Here is a 22,678-nt window from a genome sequence, read left to right on the forward strand (position 1 = left end):
GAGGAAAAGTCGGTCATTGATTTAGGAAATACCCAACAATACCCTTTTGATTTAACCTTGAATTTGAATACTACCCGTGTTCCAGTTAGGTTCAATACCTGGTTAAATGCCAGAAAATTTGTCAAAAAACCGACGGAAATTCATTGAATTGTAAATAGCTGCATATCGTAATAAAACTACTTTGATGGGCATTTCTTAAATTATCCTGTTTTTTTTTCGGCCAACCAATTTTACGTTTGGATAGTCTGCTATAGATTTTAGTAAATTGTGCCGTAATGAATAATCAACTAATATAGAATAACTTAATTTGCTTGATATATTAGTTAAATTTCAATGCCTTCGCCTTTTCTTACATCTGCAGGAATTCAAATATAGTCTGGAGGCATGTTGCGTGTCCTTCCTGTTACTAATTCATAATCTCTTCAAGTATTTACATTCATCATATTTAGTTAATTGAAAAGAAAATTACCACTCTATGAGGGTATCAGGACATTAGGAAAACTGATCACTATGACATTTATGTAATGAAATGCTCTTTAATAAGAACCAGGTATAATACACTGGGGTGTAATACAGAACTATGTTTGATACACAGATAGCTCCCGTGGTAAATTTATTGGCAAATATGGAATATACTATATGTCAAATGTCAATCAATTTTTTCATCTTGTCTTTAGGCTCCAATTTGTTATTAATACGAGAGAGAGAGAGAGAGAGAGAGAGAGAGAGAGAGAGAGATGAGAGAGAGAGAGAGAGAGAGAGAGAGAGAGAGAGAGAGAGAGAGAGAGAGTCTTAGTTTTCATTTCATTTTCTTATATACGATGAACTCTTCTTTAAAGTATGGTTTACTTGTAGTTATGGAAAATATCCTTAGTAAGCAGTATGACCCAAATATTCAATTAACAATTTTGTGGTGAGTGGTTATATATCAGTTACGAGAATAGAGGCTGAATTGGAAGCAGCTCGTCTACTAAATCTTTTACTGATTTTTGCGCATACTTTATATTGCCAGCATTATATTTTCAACTATTTCTGAATATAGCTTGTCGTCTATGTATTTTCGTTGATGGAAGAAATGTGTTTTCTTCCAGTTCTATGAAGTGTTTTTTCTTCATAGATGACTGGTGCATTTTCATAGTGACATCTTTGAAGTTATTACAATGTTTTACATATTATGCAAACCATTTTAGTAGCTTTCTTTTCCATTGGACTATACATTGGCACCTAAATGCAACTGGTTATTGGAATAAAAAAAAAAATACACACACACACACAGATGATAAGCTTCAATATATGTTAGCTCATCACTTCATTGAAAGTCTCCTCATCACTGGATGAACTGTGAGAACGGTAATGCATTTCGGAATTCTATGTAAATTGGAATGATAAATTAAAGATATTGAGATAACTGCAGAAGCCTAACATCCCGGATGACAGAAAAAGTGAAAGTGTCTTGTTGGAAACTAATGAAGGCAGAGAAATAAGAAAAATGCAAGATAAAAGTTATAAAGGCTACTATAGAGGGAAGATGCTGATAACTCTAAGGTGAGGTGAATGCAACTAAACAGGCATCAAGCTTCAATACCAGAACTAGCGAGCAAGAACGTCACAGAAATTCAAAATTAAACACGAGCCATGAAGATTATACAGGTTGGTTTATTAACAGTGTAGGGAAGAGCGAGTAATAAGATAAAAAGCAAAACCGTTACAGTGTACGAGCGTATATGAAACATGTGCAATACAGTGGATATGACTGGTTCTTTGCTGTAGTTACTAAACTGAGAAGAGCTATATCTTAGAACTATCTGTGGCCTAGAAAGTTGGTGATGCCATGATGTGCGCTATAGTAAAGATTTCAGAGTACAGACTGCCATTATATTTTTGGTGATGACTCATGGATGTCATCAATGTAGTTTGGCCAATCTGGTTGGAGAGTAGACAATTTAACCCTTGTATCAGTGACTTTGTGAATTAAAAGAGTTCCCTGGTGTTTAAAGGGGCAACTATTTCTTTTTCAATGGATGTTTCGCATTGTGTAAGAGCAAATGACATGATGATTGCTGTAATTTTGTCAAGTGAACTTCTTTATAATTTCTATAGGGAAGGTATGGTCATGTTTTGAGATGAATTTATTTGCGTTGTCTATGATTAACAAGTACTTTGGTAATGTTTATGCTCCTGGATATTTAAATAATTTAATTAATAGCGTTGATTTGGTTTCAATACTATCTTAAATTATTATATCATTAGATACTTTACTTCTCATACATTAAAGAGATACAATGAAAGAATATCTTAAGCCCACATATATTTCATATCAGCATTAGCGTGAAGATATGCATCAATGGATGGCCTTATATCTCCTGCCATAAATTAGTGACAAATTGCTATTGACGTACAGTATGCACATGTTTGGTACCACGAGGAAATAAATAGTTATTTCGGTGTACTCGTATATGGAACCCTATATTTAGTGGTAAGAGAGACAGTAACGGTATGGATGGAGTTAGTCCATGTTTTGCTATTGCCTGAAATGTTGTCTTCCGGTTTGGCCTTAGTGCTTCTGAAATTAGGTAGAGTTTAGATGGAGGCAACTTTGATGAATTATAGAAATTACCGATAGTGATGCTGATGGCATGTGTTGAGATGAACAATAACTGACCAGGGATTGAGGAAACATATAGCTCATATATATGAAAAATTTCATGATGGTGATAAGGATAAGGACTTGTTTTAAAAGCTCAGTGACAATGATGATCGTAATGCGGTATTTCCCGATTTTATGATACGCATGAAACTAAACTAGACACAGAAGGATTCAGATGGGGGAGACATGGTATGCTAAGTCAGAGGTACTAGGACGCTTGCAGAACTGGTGCTGGCTGGAGGCAGGTGGATTTTCCAGTAAATATTGAATTGCTTTTTTTTTTTTTTTTTTTTTTTTTTTTACTCTAGTGATTAGAATTACAGTGAAAGAATTTCTTTCAATTTTGGTCATGGTAACATATTGGTAGAAGGACACTGCACAATCTGTATATGGATTCCTATTTGGACGCGATACAAATGCAAAAAAGGTAAGGAAATAGAGTTCTGATGGCTATGCAGAAACAATCGCTCATCTTGCTTGCCTTAAGTCTACAGATGAATTACACAAATAAACATCAGTTTTGTGATTATTCGTCAACAGACATTTGTCTCAATACACTATTATTTTTTAAAAATCATGCCGTGATGCAACTTCGAACATATTTTTATTTTTTAATTTTCTTTGATAATGGTGAAAGGCAGTGTTAGGGGAAAAAGGAAGTTAGTAAATTAGTAATACTCTGACGACAATACGAAATGATTTCAGTAAGTGTTTCTGATCATTAAGAAAATGTGTCATTTGTGAATCTCATATCATGTTTAAAATACGTCTGAGATTCAGGACATATGTATAAAACAAAGAAATCTTATTGCTATAAAGATAAACGTTCTATGTGATTGTCTTATTCGAATTATTTTGGATATTATTGTGTGAACAGATACAGATATAATGTGATTGTATCGAATCCTATAACATTGAGAATTTTTATTTTGCAGGTTCAGAAAGCCAATCATGATATTCTGTTATTTTAAAACCTCTAATTTGAGTTTTTGTTTGTCCACAACTTAATTAGGTTTAAGAATAAATAGTGACCAGACTCGAAATGCTAGCAAAGCTTTGCAGATGAAAACAATAGATTGAATAATATGGATAGCTTTCCAAAAATCTAATGTTATTAAAAAATATATATATAACATGCAATTCTTGCAATATTTTCATTTAGTGAAATGAAGCGGTATCAAGCTGTATTATCATTTTACAGATTAAAAAAACATATATTCAAATCTCATCAACTCTTCTCTTTACTAAATCGTGAGAAAGCAAAACATATCGTTTTCTATTAACAAAAATCCAGCGATACCAATTGCTCTAATCCTATTCATATCACCTATTACTGTTTCATCCTCCTTCACATTTATGAACTGTCTCCATCGCTGCTGTCAAAACTCTTTTCCACTTTTCACTGGGTATATATATATATATTTTTTTTTTTTGAGGAGACACGTATCCAGAACTGGTTTTTTTTTCCCTCGCCCTACAATTTGGCCCCTGGATGGCAGGGAATGGATGGTGTCATAGAAATAGGACTCTCGTCATTTTGTTCAGTTTACCTGCCTCTATGATTAAAGAGAGGATGATTGTATTCTTGAAATGTTCTCAATCTCATCAGGTGTGTTTGGCATACACCCGAGCTACTCTAATCCTTGTGGTACCATCCCATTGTGGTAGGGTAAATAGCTTACATTTGGTAGGTAGTTCTCGAAAAAGTCATTGGTATAGAAATTAATTGCAAGAAAAACTAAATTCCATGAAAGACTATTGGGGTATTTTTTAGGATTTCAGACAGTCTTAATATTTTCTTTCCCTTAAACTTTTTCTTTTAATTTTTGATATTTCTCTCTCTCCTCCCACATTAAAGATAATGTTTCCCATAACCTTGGATCAAATGGCAAAACCTAGACATTGATGATCTCGGCAATAATGAGGATATCTCAAACAATTTCCTTTTGCTCAGTGTTATTACACTAGAACCTTCTGTTCCCTCTTATGCCAGAGCCCAATGGGCTAAAAGAATCAGGGGTAAAAATTAGGATATGAGAATTCTTCATTGCGTAGGTATTTCCTACAATATGAATTATGAAGCATTGTACAACCCTGTGAAAACTTTCAGGAAAAATATAAGGATGTAATTAAAAATTTCAAATGAAAAAGAGAATTCTGAATGCTATTTCACTTTTTCTGATTTTTCGAAGGATAAAATGGCGTTCCATAAAAAAAAAGGATAAAGAAATCCAAGGCTTTCGTAGCTATGTGAAGCTATACAGTCTCAAATATCTATAGCTCGGAATTTGACTTGGAGCCAAAGGACACTGCTCTACAAGAAGAGGAGAAAGAAATTACACCTAGAATTATAGCTAAACTAGTCTGGTATGTCACTGCCTGAAGAAAAAATGTAAGTACAATCCCACTAAGTAATTGAAAAATTACTACTCTTACATCATCCTCAGCTGATATAATATAGAGGGTGTCTCCACACGCTTTTTAATCATGGAGAAGGTATAATTTAATGTAAAGATTTGTATGAGTTCTCAGAGTGGGATATACTAGAGAGGTGTCCTCCCATTGTTTATAAATTTAAAAGCTGAAAGGCATCAGTGGATCTATCTTGGTAGTGTTTACCTCACCTTATCAGCCAGACTAAAGATTTGTCATTTATACATATCTGTTAAGAAAGTACATCGTGATCCTATCAAATGTTATAAATACTATGATTTTAGTCATAATATGAAGTGCACTAATGTTCTAATTTGTTTCAAGTACAGATGTACTCATAGTATCGGTATCAGTATCGGTATTATCAGCCTTTTTTGTGATTATCGGTATCGGTATTGGCCACTCTTAGGACACCGGTATCGTTATCAGTATCAATATCAGCCTCCACCATTAGTATCTGGTACCAGTATTGTGGAGAAATTATTTATTTTGATTATTGTTTAGTGGATACTTCTTGTTCCAGGAATGATTCCCTATAACGTACATACAAAAATTGACAGGGGTGATAGGAGCACTAACACTCCAGGGCAAAAGCACCTAGTAATAACTTTGGTGATGCAGGTCACAAAACTTCACTCTTAATAGAAAAGTGTTCCATGTCCAAAGGCCTGAAAACTATCTACGTGAAAAAAGAAATTTGATGGCCTACCTTAGCCTTGTCAATTCTAAAGCTATCCTACTGTAATGCTCTGTTATGGCACTGTCTCAGCGACCCCAGTGAGATCCTTGACAGGAATTTTACTTTATGAATGGAAACAATAGCAATATAAGGGAGTAGGGATCTATTGGAGTAAAGTTGAAAATAATGATTTTCATCTTTGAAACACTGAGGTGAATACTAAGTCACTTGCTAAGTAACTAGTACTCTTATGTTGTTAAGATAAACTTACTCCTTTCAATGTATCAGGTATAACTACACAATCAATCAAATAAAGGTAGTAGAAATACGAATGTGGATAACCTAATCTAAGTACTTTATCATACAAAAACTATAACGTTCATTAGGACATCTTAATGTTAGCAAATATATAAAACCAATCAAGAAATATAAAATAGTAATCAAAATATTGTTGCTCTAGACGCGAGGTCTTCTGCAAGGGTAAATGATTAAAAAATGAGGTCTGACACGTGGTCCTGTGACCCAACACTATACTAGTATCTAAAAGTAAAAAAAAAGGTACGCAAAAGTTTACACAATAATTCCCAGGGAATCAGCCCGAATCATGTAAAAACAGCAATATCTAAATACCAAAAATAAAAAAAATCTATCCTAACGAATGAGAAAAATTTACTGTGGGCCCACGTAATTAGCTACATTCCTTACAAACACTTAATGGAGTAGCCCTTGTCCCAAAAATGGCCATTAAGTAGCTTGTTTACACCTTTCGTCGACTGGCTCACCTCTTGGTTTTCCTCGCTTCTTGGCAGATCTGGTATTGCTTGCATGGATCCCAGGTTCGTATCTTCCCTCTCTCCAGCCGACATTCTTCCGTCTTCCTTTGCTTGCTGGGGGAGTTGCAGTGAGCCCGAGCGTAGGACAGATTGACCGGTGCAGTAACAATGGCTGCTGCACCTTCCGTTGACTGACTTACCCCTTGGTTTTCCTCGTTTTTTGACAGATCAGGTATTGCTGACACAGTTCCCAGGTTCGCATCCTCCCTTTCTCTAACCAACATGACACCAGAATTCTTTAAATATTATGATAAGTCCTGTAAAAGAAAAAAAATAGCTGTGCAGTTAACTAAAGAACTTTCCTATCCTCGAATATGGATGGGGGAGGGTGATGGAAGTGAAGTTCCCAATTTTCCTTTTTTCTTTATTATAACCAACTAACAATTGACTATGATTTAATCTAGTGAAGATAATATATCTTACCCATTCCAGTAATAATGATCCTACCACCAAACGGGACTAACTTTTTGTTTTGAATAGAATATTTAACATTTCAATATCTGAAATAAGAACTTTGCTAAATAAGGAAGTTTAGTATTAACAGGGATTACTTTTAAAATCCCATTATGAATTCCGATGAATATACTCAATTACTACTTCTCTCCTACCTAGGTGTGTACTAGAATTTATGCAGACAACTGTACCTAAATGTTAACTGAAAGTAAAAGTGTCATGTATAGAATATAGCATTATTAGGGAGAACTTCGCTGTGATCGAGTGTTGATAATGGAAATCTATAATATATATATATATATATATATATATATATATATATATATATATATATATATATATATATATATATATATATACATATATATATATATATATATATATATATATATATATATATATTTTTTTTTTTCCGAAGCTTCCACTTTAGCTAGTGCTAAGAATAAATTCTCAAATGCAAATAATTCATTATTTTACTCTATTTATGAACAAATCTTTTTCTTTTTCAGTGATCGGATCGAGCTAATATCATGATATTCAGTAATAAAAAAAAAATGATATAGGGGATTGTGTCATTGCCATAGACTTAACCATAGTCTAACATATTTCAAGATAAAAAATATTTCAAACACTGTTTATGTCAAACAGATACCACAAAGTGCTTGTCTTGTAGTGTTTACTGAATAGGCCCAATGATGCCACATACACTGCATTGGACACAATGAAACGGTTGAAAAATCAGTCATCAAATCAATATTATATTGTTATTGTAATGATTCAAAAGAATTACTAAAGTATTGGGTATCGACTAGTATCGTTATCTCTATCGGTTATTTCTCTTGTATAGGTATTGGTATCTGTATCGGTCCAGAAAAAAAATAGTGTCAGTATCGGTATCTGCCTGCATGAAAATGTGGTATCAGCATCAGTATCAGTATCGACCTCAAAAGCGGTATCGGCGCATCTCTAATTTCATGTTTCAAATTCCATAAATTCATTGGAGATTGTTTGGAAGATAAATTCCCGACTGTGTCCTGAATATAGACTGGAACAAACCCTCTTTGATAATGCAAATAACAAACACATAACCATTGGTCACTAAGAAAAAAGGTTATGGATAATAATAATGTGCAAGGATCAACTTAATCGAGCAATTTGTCTAATTCAAATGATTTGACTTTTGGTTTTACCACTGCCCACACTTGCATATGTCCTAATTTACTAAATAATGATCAATTCATATCCAGTACATGCACTAGATATAAGTTTGAGTTCTATCATCTCTGTCATTATTCAGAAAAGTTTAACTAGATTCACATGTCCCATTATTATTATCATTATTATTATTATTATCATTATCATTATTATTATTATTATTAACTAAGCTACAACTATAGTTGGAAAAGCAAGATGCTATAAGCCCAAGGGTTCCAACAGGGAAAAAATAGCTCAATGAGGAAAGGAAATAAGGAAATAGATAAACGATATAAGTAATGAACAATTAGAAAAAAAAACAATAAAACAGATATTTCACATATAAACTATAAGAAGACTTATGTAAGCCTGTTATACATAAAAACATTTGCTTCACTTTTGAACATTTGAAGTTCCAATAATTCGACTACCTGATTAAGAAGATCATTGCACAATTTGGTTACAGCGGAAATAAAACTTCTAGAATACTATGTAATATTGAACCTTATTATGGAGAAAGCCTGTAAATGAAAATGATAGATATACACAAACTCAGATTCCTGTACAGAACAGGTCGACATACTTGACAATTTTGATACCTCCAAGGATATATCGGATTCTTTTGAGGTAGAGATGGTTTATCATGTACCTGTAGAATCTAAATCTAAGAGAAAAAACTGGTACTAGAAAATGGAGTGCCCTATTAAAACAAACATGCAAACAATCAAGAATGTATGAATAAGCCTGAAGATATTTCTTCTAACTTTATCAAATTGATCTGTTGCACAAACATAAGTAATACTTAAACCCCAAGCTTTTGAGTCTGAAAACGATCTAATAATTAACCAGGATACAAAACTTGTAGTAAATGTCAAGGTCCACAGGGCCCTTAAAATAATCAAGAAGTTGAAAGAAACTCAATGAAACCATTGGAAGAAATAAATCCTTAACCGGTTATTGGAATCACTGATAGAGAGTAAAGTTGCTCGTAACATATCAATTGCTTTATTTCATAATCTTATAAATTTACAAATATTAATATGCAGAAAATTGGCAATATGATTGACAACTTTATTAAGAACAAAAGTAAAAACCGGTTTGGTTTACTAGAAACGCACAGTGTTTAATGTTTTTGTGTTCACCATCCAACAAAGAAGCATGCAACAGGCACACTTCATCTTGAAAAATTAATAGAGCAACTTTACCCATTCAAAACGATAATAAGGAAGCGAATCATAATCAAAGGAAGCTTCAGGAAGCCATGTCAAAAGAACAAAAACCTAATAAAAAGTCTAATGGTAGCATTGTTAAAAAGAACCCCAACTGTCGCAAAATAAGCGGAAATAACTCTCTACCTACCCCAGTGTAAATTCATCTCCATTCCTTCAATATTGAATCAATAACCAATACAGTGGAATATGAATGGCAATAAAATCCGTTTATAACTAAATAAAATTTAGACTATTGAAAAATTATAACACTCTTGCAATAAAATTACAACATAATGAAGATATTATTCCTTCATATGAGAAATTACTTTCTCGTACCTCTCCCAGTCCCTTCTCCAGATGCATCAGAAACTATAATCTATATTCATAAGGTTTTAACTATGCTAAGACTTATTAGACTTATTAGAATTTCATTTATCTAGAGTTGAAGTTTATTCAAATAATAACTCAATTAATACTTAATGTATATACAAAATTTATCCATCGAATTCACAATGAAGCACGATTTCCTTTTAACTTGAGTTTTAATGTCCAAAATCCTCTGTGGGACCATAATTGTGTTGTACTATTGATGCAAATGGTTCGAAAGATGATCAAATAGTTACTTATCATAACCTCTGTATATTGAATAAGGGAGATTCCAGTACTTACGATTAAAAAATAGATGGAGCTTATTCCTTAATAGACTTGACTTTGTTCTAACAGATTATAATGGAACAGGTTGAATGATCTTTACAGCCGCAACCATTTTCCAATATTGATAACCATTTTGAGACATACAATAAGTCCTCCCCCTCAACGGTGTAATGCAAATAGAGTTGACCGAAGTAAGTTCAGCTTTTATATGGTTTAAATGCCTCCATTCTGTTATTCATAATGTCATAATGCAACAAATGATTTCTTTGTTGACTTCATCATACAAGCAACTGAAAAAAATGTATGCCTCTGACATGTCCCCGGCTAATGAGACAGTTTGTCCTTTGGTGGTTGGATACTCTGGCCCAGCTAAAAAAGGAAATAACGCAAAATTAGTGACAAATTATAAACTTTAAAGATTTGGGAATTTGAGTAATGGTCTCGTAATATTTGTCGATATAATTAATAAGCTGGTCGATAAAGTAATACAAATTAGTGTATTAATACCATATATAGCAAGATATATGCTAAATTTATAAAATAATCAATAATAGCACGATAATATAATGGCAAAAATATGTGTCTAGTATATCAGAAAATAATCCAATGGGAAATGTGTAGAATAAATTTAGGAAAGTTAATGGTTCTTATAACAGATCTGCAGGACATAAATACATAGAGGGTCACGAATCAATAATACACAGGCCATAACAATCATTATTGGACGAAATATTGAAAACATAAGCAGTATTAATAATCTGGAACACCACTTTCGATATATTAACAGAAGAGAAGAAGAATGTACACTGAATTTTGATGCAATGTAAGATATTTATTCAAATAAAAATTTACCGGAAGGGAGATGAAATTTGCAATATCAAATTGAAGTTCATTAACGCCTGGTAAAGATAATATAAATTTTCAAATAAAAGAGAAATCTAACCCAATTGGCAAATACTTATTTGTTGCAATTTTATAATCACTTTGGATCAAAAATCTATTTCCAAAGGAATGGAAACATGCAAAAGTAATACCAATAGCTAAACCAGGAAAAAATCCTAGTAACCCAAACAATTATAGAATAATTTCAATGACCAGTTGTACTGTATATCCAAATAAGTAAAAAAAAACGTAAATACTAAAATAAATTGCCTTTAACGTTGCAACATCCCATCATCCTCAAAATTTGGCTCTTAATTACAGTAATCTCCCCCCGGAACTCTCTTTCTTGTTCGGAAAATTATATACGAAGAGGTTTTGCACGAGAGAATATCAGAGTAGCAATTTTTTTTTCCTACGTTCAGAAGGCAAACGATACTACTTAGAGGCATTCAATACTGGAATAATTCCATCATACTGTTTCTAGGGATCCTGCTTTTATTAAAAATTTTATTGGCTGAAGAATATTTCAAACTCGTATAAACAACGTTTATCCTGAAATATACAACCTACATTATGGTGTACCCCTGTAGTGTTTTAGATGGTAGTTGATGACATAGTTGCTCAAATGGTCTGAAGGGTGCAAGTAGCTTTTACGTAGATGACTTTGCAATATACTACTTGTCAAACAGTATTTGTCTTTTACAAAGAATTTTAGATAACTCCATTCGGAAAAAAAAGAGTTTGTATTACCCCTATTGCTTTCAGATTTGCTGCAGAGGAAATGTTTACTGAATGAGACTCCATACAGCAGAAGTAGATTCGATTCCACTAGGCTATTCAAGCGACGACCAGTTCCCTGATGGTCTTCAGAACTCACTGTCCTACACAGGATCAAAAGAAATTCTCTAACTTGGGAAGCAGCTCCTGGTCAACAGTATAGAAGCATTGAAGAAAGGAAAACGCAAAATTTTAGAACAGAAAAAGAGGAACTTGAAAAGCTTCTTTCAATGACAAGGAATTTTACTCCTCTCTTTCTACTTGCAATGATACAGTGCTGGCCACGATGGAATTCCATATGCAGTTCTTACCTCCACCAAGGAGGTTGTAAAATCTAGTCTGTTTATTTATTCATTTATTTGACTGTGAACAGGATTACGTCCAAACTACCCGACAGGTTTTGACAAAATTCTCACCATAGATAGATTTTATGTTATAGATGACACCATTTAATTTTGGAGATTACCCTGATCTAGATCCAGATTGTAGATCCGGATTTGCATTTTTGACAATTTAAAAAAACAGGATTACGTCAAAACTACCCGACGGATTTTAACAATATTTTCACTACAGATAGATGTGACGTCATGGCCAACCCCATTAAATTTTGGACATGATCCGGATCTGGATTCTAGTTTATTTATTTGTTTGTGTGTCTGTGCACCGGATTTTTATCGCCATTTTTATGATAATGTCAAAACAAATTAGCAGACTTTTTTTATGAAATTTCCACCACAGATAGATTTTAGGCAATGGACGACAGAATTAACCTTTGGCGTATGTCAGGAATCTCTGATTGCTCTTGTTAAACGTGTATCTGTTAATACCAAGTTATTAATTTGTAACCATTATGAACCCTATATGTCATGATTATAATTATCAGTGTTTAGGAAATTACCATTGTTTTAGCATTTTTAAAGTCTGGTAAGGATAAGTTTTTAGCAGCAAACTATCGAACAATTGCATTGACATCTTGTTTATGTAAGATCATGAAGAATATGATCAATAGAAGACTAGTATGGTACAGTTGGCCTCATTAATTCCGCTACACTTCACGGGAGACTAAGGAGACAACAGTGTACCGGAATTAATGAAGCCAACTGTAACTGGTGAAAAAGAGTATTTTATCATGTATCTATTGTGGTTCTAAAAAAATGCATTGGTGTGTCGGTACAACTTGAGTACTCTATTTGTGAAGCATTTGCTTCCAAACAGCACCATTAATAGTCTTGTTTTACCTTAAAATGCCTAATATATTTTGTGGGTATATTCTATACTTAAAAACATTGATAAATATGGATTGACAGTAGAACTGCCATTCTTCATTCGAACATTTGTTTCACATAGATTTTTTTTTCAAGTTAGAGTAGGTGAAACTCTGTCAGACAATAAATATAAGAAAGGAGTTCCTAAGGGTAGTGTGCTAAGTGTAACCGAATTAGCAATAGCCACTAATGTGATATACTCAGTTATTCCTCAAGATATTCTCTCAACTCTCTTTGCAGATGATCTCTTCATATCATTTGTTGGAGGTAGAATGGAAATTGACAAGAAAAAACTTCAACTCTCAACTGACCAAGTTATTCAGTAGGCTATGATTAGATTCAAGTTTTTGATAAAGAAAACTTTTGTTGTCAATTTTTGTCATATTTGGGGAGTACATCCAGAACCTGATATGTACATGAAAGGTCAACGGAACCCATGTGTAAGTTAAGGTAAAATTTCAGGATTGATATTTAATTGCAGGATGACATTGGCTCCTCACTTGAATGCCTTAAAAGTACAATGTCTTGAAGTTTTGAGTCTTTTGAAAGTTTTGTCCAATACATCATGTTGGGCAGAGTGCAAAACTATTCTAAAGTTGTACAAGGCCTTAATTTTCCAGCAAAAAATACTTATGGCTTTGAGAAACCCCCTTCAGCCCTGCCCAACAAGCCAAATAAAGATAGACTAATTGTCAATAAACGCCGCATGCTGAAATTCGTTTTTTCTCGTGAGAAATGTTATGATGATAAAGTGGAGATGTTATATGATCAGAATTAGGTTAAATATTCTATCAGTATACATATTGCTTCAACCACGTAAGTACTTATACATTTTTATAGCAATATCAATTACTGTATTTTTAACATCTTAGTTATGTATCTATGGTGAGCATTTGCATAATTTAATACATTTCGTAAAAGAATTCATTGTTTTTATATCTGGAGATGAAAGACAAGAGAAATATTCTGATGGCTGGCTGTGTTTTTCTTTTCAGATATATTTGCTTTGTTCGACTCTCTAATGATCAGGAAGATATAACATTCGTGACAGCTGTGATATGGGCTCAATTGAAGTAGGCAATCTATTACAAAGTAGACATGAGTTTTCCCGCCACATCTCTCTTCATACAAGAGCCATCTAGTGGCGACTCAAATAATCCCGTACCACGTTAGAATAATGTCACACTTACTATACCCAGAAACTGCTTCGTGCGCTCTTCACATTAAGAATCCATTGGTCAAATTCATATGGCTAATATGCAAACTTGGTTAAATTAGTTCCATCTTTCCCGGGGAGAATCAATAGTTTTTTATGTTTCAATGTATTATTGTCTTTTCCATTATTCCAGATCGTTTACCATTTTGGTACTATAAAATACTTTAGGATGGTCATATAATCTTTCATGGGCAGAGTAATGTTCTTTTGTAGTAAATCTGTCATAGATTTAGCAGCAGCCTCTTCTTTTATTACCAACCCCAACATTGGCAGGAATGCAACATATTTCAATATTTACCCCTGGGGAATAGAATTTGATAAGGAGCTACTTAATTTGTGATGTCATAGTTCAGATGTAACTACTGATGCTTCACTAGGTAATGAAAGCTAACTTATATGGCTTGCTGGTACTCCAGCAAAGCTATTACCTATTGAAGAGTTAGAGCCATCAGTATATAAAGGATAATGAGGTCCTTCTCATTAAAAATATTCCAAAGCATGGTGTTTATATTGACTGGGATTATAGCTATATTGTTCTAATAAATATAAGAGCATATTATTGTGTTCTTTGAGATCCCATGTGGAGGAATACGAGATGATTGAATAAGGTTTGTTTTAATGTTTGTAGATTTTAATAGCCCATTTTCTATTTTTGGATATGGTGGATGATGATTATGAATATAACGATATAGTTGAAAAGATTCTGTGTTAGATAGTTGGTGGATAGGATCTTTAATGCACTTCGCATTGTTATAAAATTTTGATGTAAAGACAGGATGAGTCCCCATTTTCACATAATACTGATATATTCGCGAAGATCTTAAGGATTCACTACAAAGTCTGAAACCTCGAGTGTATTGGATCTAAAGAATATAAAGTAGCTTCAGAACCTGATCCATATATCCAGCTAATATAATTTATTATCGATAGGAATAGTGCTTTATAGATCATTGTACCTTATATTGTCTTAGACAACTTCCTCAGTATGTTGAGAACATTTTTGCATATAGATTCGATAATATATATATATATATATATATATATATATATATATATATATATATATATATATATATATATATATTTCAAATAAGCCATATATATTAATACATTAAAGTCTGGATTCTCTTAACGACCTGGGGATCAGAGCCCCAGGCGGAACCGCCCAAAGACTATGATATCGGACCAGCGGGGATTTGAACCCTCGTCCAGGATATCTGTAGGCCAGTGACCATACCACTCGGCCACGAAGACTTTAATGTATCAATATATATGGCTTATTTGAAATATGAAAGAAACACGTTTAAATGTGCAAAAATTTATCACATATATATATATATATATATATATATATATATATATATACATATATATATATATACATATATATATATATATATATATATATATATATATATATATATATATATATATATATATATATATATATATATATATATATATATATATATATATATATATATATATATATATATATATATATATATATATATATATATATATATATATATATGTATATATATATATATATATATATATATATATATATATATATATATATATATATATATATATATATACTTCTCAATTATGGTGGGTATTAAGTATGAGCAAAACAATTTAACCTTATAGTGGCATTGGATTTGAGTGTTAACCCATATGAAATTTATTTCTTGGCTTTGGTTCCATTTGCTATTTTTGTAAACATTTTGCTGAAATCCTCAACAGACAGTACATAATTTTCCAAATGTGAAAGAGAGCCCAAGGTGAATTGCATCAGACTGGGAGCCAAATGGTAAAGATGACGAAATACATTACGGCATGAACACCAATTCAATCTGTGATTTACCATTTTCCTAATTGTTTACAACCAAATGGTCATTAAAACTGGTCTGAAATTGTTAGAATTGCTATGTTATTCTGTTGGTTTAGCTACTAGTAATCCTATTGCAAGTTCCATGTCTTTGGATATAGAGGTTTGAGTCAAAGATGATTATAAAATTCTCAAAAATAGGCCTTTGGTAAAATGGTCCAGATTTCTTACCATATCAAAATTCATAGGATTTCTACCAGGGACCTTTGAATTACAATTTGATATAATTACCTTGTCCTATTCGGTAAATCTTTTATTGTAATTGCTATCTTACACGACATAAAAATTCTATGCAATTGCTTCTTCTCTTCTTTTGATTCATCGGGAATGGGGATTATGAAGTATATCATTATTTACCTCAGTAATAGTTTGAGATTGCGCCTTTATCATGAACTAGTGACCCATTATGCATTAGTGCATGTTTAGCAGGCCTGCTACAGAAACCATTAATTTATCTAAATTTCTACCTCGTATGCATTGAAGTATTTTCTGATATTTTAAACAGACATTTTTACATTATATTTTCCTGTCTTATATTGCTTCTTTTAAAAATTTAGAAGAAATCTTATTAAAATACGGTTTCATTACTACATTGCTATGGTTTATCGACAAGATTATTAATTGTATTCCTCAACATCAGCGCACTAGTAGGCCTACACAAATATCAAAATGTTTTATTAAAAGTTTCCAAATTTCTTTCAATTGCATGATTTTCATTCATTGATCTGAGTTAATGCACCTTACCCCGAAACCACTAAGGTACCGAGTTTTCATTGTTCTGTTGTTGGTCATAGGCATAGATTTGTCAGCTGCTTGTTTGATGAACTTTAGAAAAAATGATGTTTTAAAACGATCATGCAAATAATTGGAGTAAGGGAATTGACCCGTTTAAAATTCATAATTACCCCAGTCAGCTTCATTGTATTATAACGTTGAATTGGATGACCTGCCGTATGTCTAATGTTATTATTGGATAGGGAAACAGTACCTGCTATACAGGTCGTCAAGCACGATCCATTCAAACCTCTGTCAACATCGTTCTTGGAGCAAAGAGTCTTTTGAGGAATACGTTCCATAAGTTTTTGAAAATTAAGTTCTACTATCTTCCTCGTTTAATATACAGTGGTTATAATCATTCACAATCTGTTCACCCAAGGAACCATTTGTATAAACAATAACACAAATAATGTCCCAGAGAAAATTATCTCCGTTGAAATAATCAAGCTATTGACTAACAAAATTTATAAAAAATTCCCTGTCTTCTCTAATAAATCTGATTTTTGGCTTGATATTATATTTAGAAACTGCATTAACACCAATTTCACTATAGTACACAGTAGGTTATTACACTATAATGCTTTTTAAACGGAAGAAAAATAAAATTGCTTAGAAAAACTGGCCATATCACTTCCAGGTAGTACTGAAAATGGAAAATATCTCTTCTAGCAGTATATATATATATATATATATATATATATATATATATATATATATATATATATATATATATATATATATATATATATATATATATATATATATATATATATATTAGTGTGCTACTTTTATAAGCACACATTGAGTATGTGTTGTTTAAGATGTGTATAGCTGGATAACAAAGTACATCTTATTAGCTTTAAAAGTATTTATTAGTTAAAAACAACAGAGTTAAACATCTCCCTCACTGGAGGAAGCTGGGCTGGTCAGATGACCAATTCTGGTGAAGTATAGATATGAACTGACTAAATTATCGATATCACAGATATCGTATGCTTAGTTTATGTAGCAGTTTTGACACAATCTCGGAAGACACCTGCATCCGGTGACGTCACAAACTTTCACACGCTGATGCATTGGTGTTGACGCTTAAGAAAAATGTTACATTGTTGAGGCTGCATTGTGCGTCCTGTTTATGATTTGAATGACTACAGCAAGTCCCATGGCTAGCATCTTCATCCAAAATGACATATTACGTCATGTGTTTTAAACATGTAATATTAACTATTTTAACTATTACATAAGCTCGGCCAGCTATCTCAATTTTTTCACAAAAATTTAACAACAAGCCAAAACATGTTTACTAGGTGTGACTGGACATATGTATTATTCTTTGTTTAACTTTAGCCATAATGAAACGAGGACGAATGTCCAAATAGGCACATTAAAAAATAACAATAATGCATATGAAAAAGATATTACCAATGCAAAGAAAAAAAAATGCATGATAAAATAAAGATCATATATATGGTACATTGCTAGCAAATGATTATATGGTACCAAAAAAAAAAAAAAACTACTGACTTACATATGATTTGGTAACTTGTTGAAGAATAATTGTTACCTTTGTCAGAAACATAGATTAACATAATACGGTAACTAATAAGAATATTTGTTACCTTGGTAAAAATTCAATTTTTTAGTGCACAAACACGAATTCCTGGTACGTACACGTACCACGGTTTCGTACATACATATATATATATATATATATATATATATATATATATATATATATATATATATATATATATATATATATATATATATATATATATATATATATATATATATATATATATTTATATATAGGGCTGATATATTTTATTAGATGCCCATAGATTCTGTTATATATATTTTTTTTCTCTTTTCTTTTTAACATTCCGGCTTATATATTTTTATTAGATGCCGAGAGAAAAAATGATTTATTTATTTTTTTTTTTAAATGTTGTTTTAAATGTATTTTTAACAATGCAATGTAGATAATTTCTTCAATTACATATTACTAGCGTACTAACAGCTTTTCTTACAAACTGTTTCCAACAATTTACTCCTTTAGCGAATGATGTGGCCACTTCAAACGGCTTTAAACTGAATTACATAAGGAGTATTGTCTGGACAAGGCGAAACATTTCGTTGTAGCTGCCTGCTGTGCCGTAACCTACGCCAAACAAGGATGTTCACGGCGATAAATATCACCATCGTTAGCACCAGACCTGCTAGTAGTATGGGGTGAAGGATTTCCTTATAAGTCGGTGACAGGTGGTCCCTTTCGGTAAGCTTCATCAACCGCTTTGCAACCTGTCTGTTATACGGGAGAGGGAGTGCTGGCATTGTAGAGGTCCACGTGAAGTTCGCGAAGTAGGCTCGTTCTCTGATGAGTGTCCGTAGACCAGTCACCATGGAATTAGGGGAAGTCCCGATACAACCATCTGCTGCGACGAAGATGTGGGCGAAGGACGTGGATCCGTCAGGGCATGATACATTGAAGCCGTCCTTGTCGTATCGTATCCACGAGCCATTGTTCAGTCTGCAATTGAACTCATTATTGTCAAAGGGATAAAGCTTATCCAGACAATTTTCACTTGTATGGGAGAGAGCACCGTCTAGCACTATACCTAACTCGCATGAATCCATTAAGTTTTTATGGAATTCAAATGAGTCAGCTGTACATATTTTTCTATCCATTGCGTCTGAACAGTGAGTTAATTGATTTAAGTCTTTAATGACCGTATATGTTTCCTTGTCTGGGGAAATCAATACGTGTCCTGTCAAACTGGATATTACTGGATTTGATTGATTCGTCATGAAAGTCGGAAATGGTGATATCCTGTAAGATTGCCAGGCATCAAAAGAATCAAAGGGAATTGTAATCATAATCTTGTTATTATCAACGTTTACTGTAATTAGGCTGTAATAAAATTCTAACCTATGTTCGTCTAACAAAGGAACATAGCCTAGTTTATCTCTTCCGTTCTCCATAATTAACTTTAAATAATTTATAGGCAACAAATGGGGCGACAGTACACCTTTAGTTGCTAACGTGATAGCTTCTACATAATCCTTGGATTTCTCAATGAAATGTGCAATTCTGTTATGTATGTGATCTATCTTTGAATCATAATACGTTAATGTTGCCAACAAATCCTGTACTTCCATAATCTGAATGATATTATTTGAATGTTCATTTACTAAATCCATAATTTTATTGATTGAAGCTAACTGAATCCTTAGTTCTGACATAATCAATTCATCTTCATGAGTCAAGAACTCAATTTTCTTATTTTGATTACTAATTTTAAGACGATTGGAAATTCCTAAACCTAAACTTGCAACAGACCCAAAGATGTTAAATGCAGCATAAATAAACGGATTTCGTCTTTCTTTATGTTTGTGTCCTACAGTCCACATCAAAAGGGCATAAGCCAAAGATCCTGTCTCGTAAGTCTTATTTTTCAAGTCATCAGATAGCATCTCTGCAACTTTTAATGTTGATCCAAGCAAACTCTCTGTAGTCAAATGAAAATGTCTTCTATGCAACTCATCCAATGAGGCAGAAAACCTTGAAATGGCAGTTCTTAAGCTAGTAACATCATTCTCTTGAAGAAAAATTGCTTGCATATTCACTTCTACAACTACGTTGGTTGATGTAATAAAAACGTCTTCTTGTCTTTCAACTATAGTGTCATATTTAAAATTTATACTTTTAGTTTTAGAGCTCATCCCACACGAGAAAAATGTCTGAGCGAACAATATCACTCCCAACAACAAAAAATTCATCTTGGAAACCTGTAACGAGAAAAATATATGTAATTACTCCTGTATTAAAAAGAAAACTTTTAATCACATAAAATAGAAAAAAAATTTTCCTCACTTCTTTTCCTCTCTTTTCTTTTTAATTTCTTATGTGAGCCAATGGTACTATTCTCTCATCCGTGGGTTGGGATACGTTTTGAACTCTAAACCTATTGGCCGTTAATGTTTCCAGAATGTTAAATGGACCTTCAAACTTAGGTGTTAGTTTATAATTGAGCCCTTTTCGTACATTGATTTGAATATATACGTTATCACCCACGGTATATGTTTTAGTTGGTTTCGCTGTTTTATCATGATTCCTTTTCATTATGATTTGTGATTCTTCTAAATTCTTTCGAAGGATATCATATCAACTTATACTTGCATTTATACATTCTTTTAAAGAATTTGATAGATTAGTTGTAGGCGTTAATACATGGAAAGGCGTTCTAACTGGGGTACCATACAATGCTTCATGCGGTGACATTTTAATTGATATATGATATGAATGATTCAGAGTACTCAGTGCCGCCGGTATTGCAATATCCCAGTTAGGGTCTGATCCCCCTAGTGTTTCTCTTAATATATTTAATATCTTCCTATTTGCTCTTTCCACTAGGCCATTCGACTCTGGGTGATATATCATGGTATTTATTTTCTTTATGCAGAGGAATTCACACAATGAGGTAAGAAAGTGATTATTAAATTCACCACCCGAGTCTGAGATTATCATGTGTGGAATTCCATGTTTACAAATGTAACACTCGTAAAACTTCCTAGCGCATTCAATCGCAGTTTTAGTTTTAAGCGCTATTAGTTCTGTATATAGAGTTAAAGCATCTATAATTACTAAGAGGTGCTTATTTTTTCTGTCTGACTCGTAAAATCCTGTTAACAAATCTAAATGTATTCTTTCAAAGGGTTGATTGTAGGCCAATAAAACAATGATTTGGCTTTCTGTGACATTAATGAGAACCCCGGGTGTCCATGTAATGGATTTGAATGCAACCAATTCAGGACAGTGGAAATAAGTGAGATTGGTACTACTACCTGGTCGTTAGTTATATGTGGTGTATTGCGGGTTTTCCTTGTCACAGTCCTACACAGAATATCATCTTTGATTATATAATTCTGCTGCTTATACTTTATATATTCCTTTTCCTTATGATTGCCTTTCAAAGCATTTATAATTGTTTCTATTTTCTGATCTTTTCTTTGCTCAGTCTGCAACAATTCAGCGCTCCAGCCTAAATCTTCTTGTTCAGATATCTTTTTAATAATAGGCATGGATGTTGATATATCTATTAATTCAGCAAAAGGCTCCGTACAAGATGACACGGGGTTGCGTGATAATGCATCCGCAATGATATTTGCTTTCCCAGGTAAATACCCGATTCTTGCGCCAAAATCTTGAATGATCAAATGCCACCGAGTTCGTTTAGAGCTGTGGTAGAAGCCTTTAAAGAACTCTGTTAGTGGTTTATGGTCAGTAAGAACCTTAACGGGATAACCGTAAATTATGAACTTAAAATGCACTAGCGAATTAACAATAGCTAGCCCTTCCTTGTCTATTACTGCATACTTACTTTCGGAAGTTCTCAATTTTCAAGAATAGAAAGCTATCGGGAAAAATTGTTTATCATATTGCTGAAGCAATACCCCTCCTACTCCTAAGTCTGAGGCGTCTGTTGCAATGAATAATTCCTTACCGAAGTCAGGAAATTTTAAGATAGGAGAACTACACTGTTCATCTTTCAAAGTATTAAATGCCTGTTGATGTTGCTCAGACCATATGAAATCTACGCCCTTTTTCGTAAGATCAGTTAAAGGAGCGGCTATTATTGAATAGTTGCGTATAAAACACCTGTAATATCCACTACAACCCAGAAATTGCTGTATTCCCTTGACATTAGTAGGTATGGGAAAATTACGTATAGCCGACACCTTATCATGGACTACTTTAAGACC

This window comes from Palaemon carinicauda, chromosome 9, assembly GCF_036898095.1.
Source record: "Palaemon carinicauda isolate YSFRI2023 chromosome 9, ASM3689809v2, whole genome shotgun sequence".
Taxonomy (NCBI): Eukaryota; Metazoa; Arthropoda; class Malacostraca; order Decapoda; family Palaemonidae; genus Palaemon; species Palaemon carinicauda.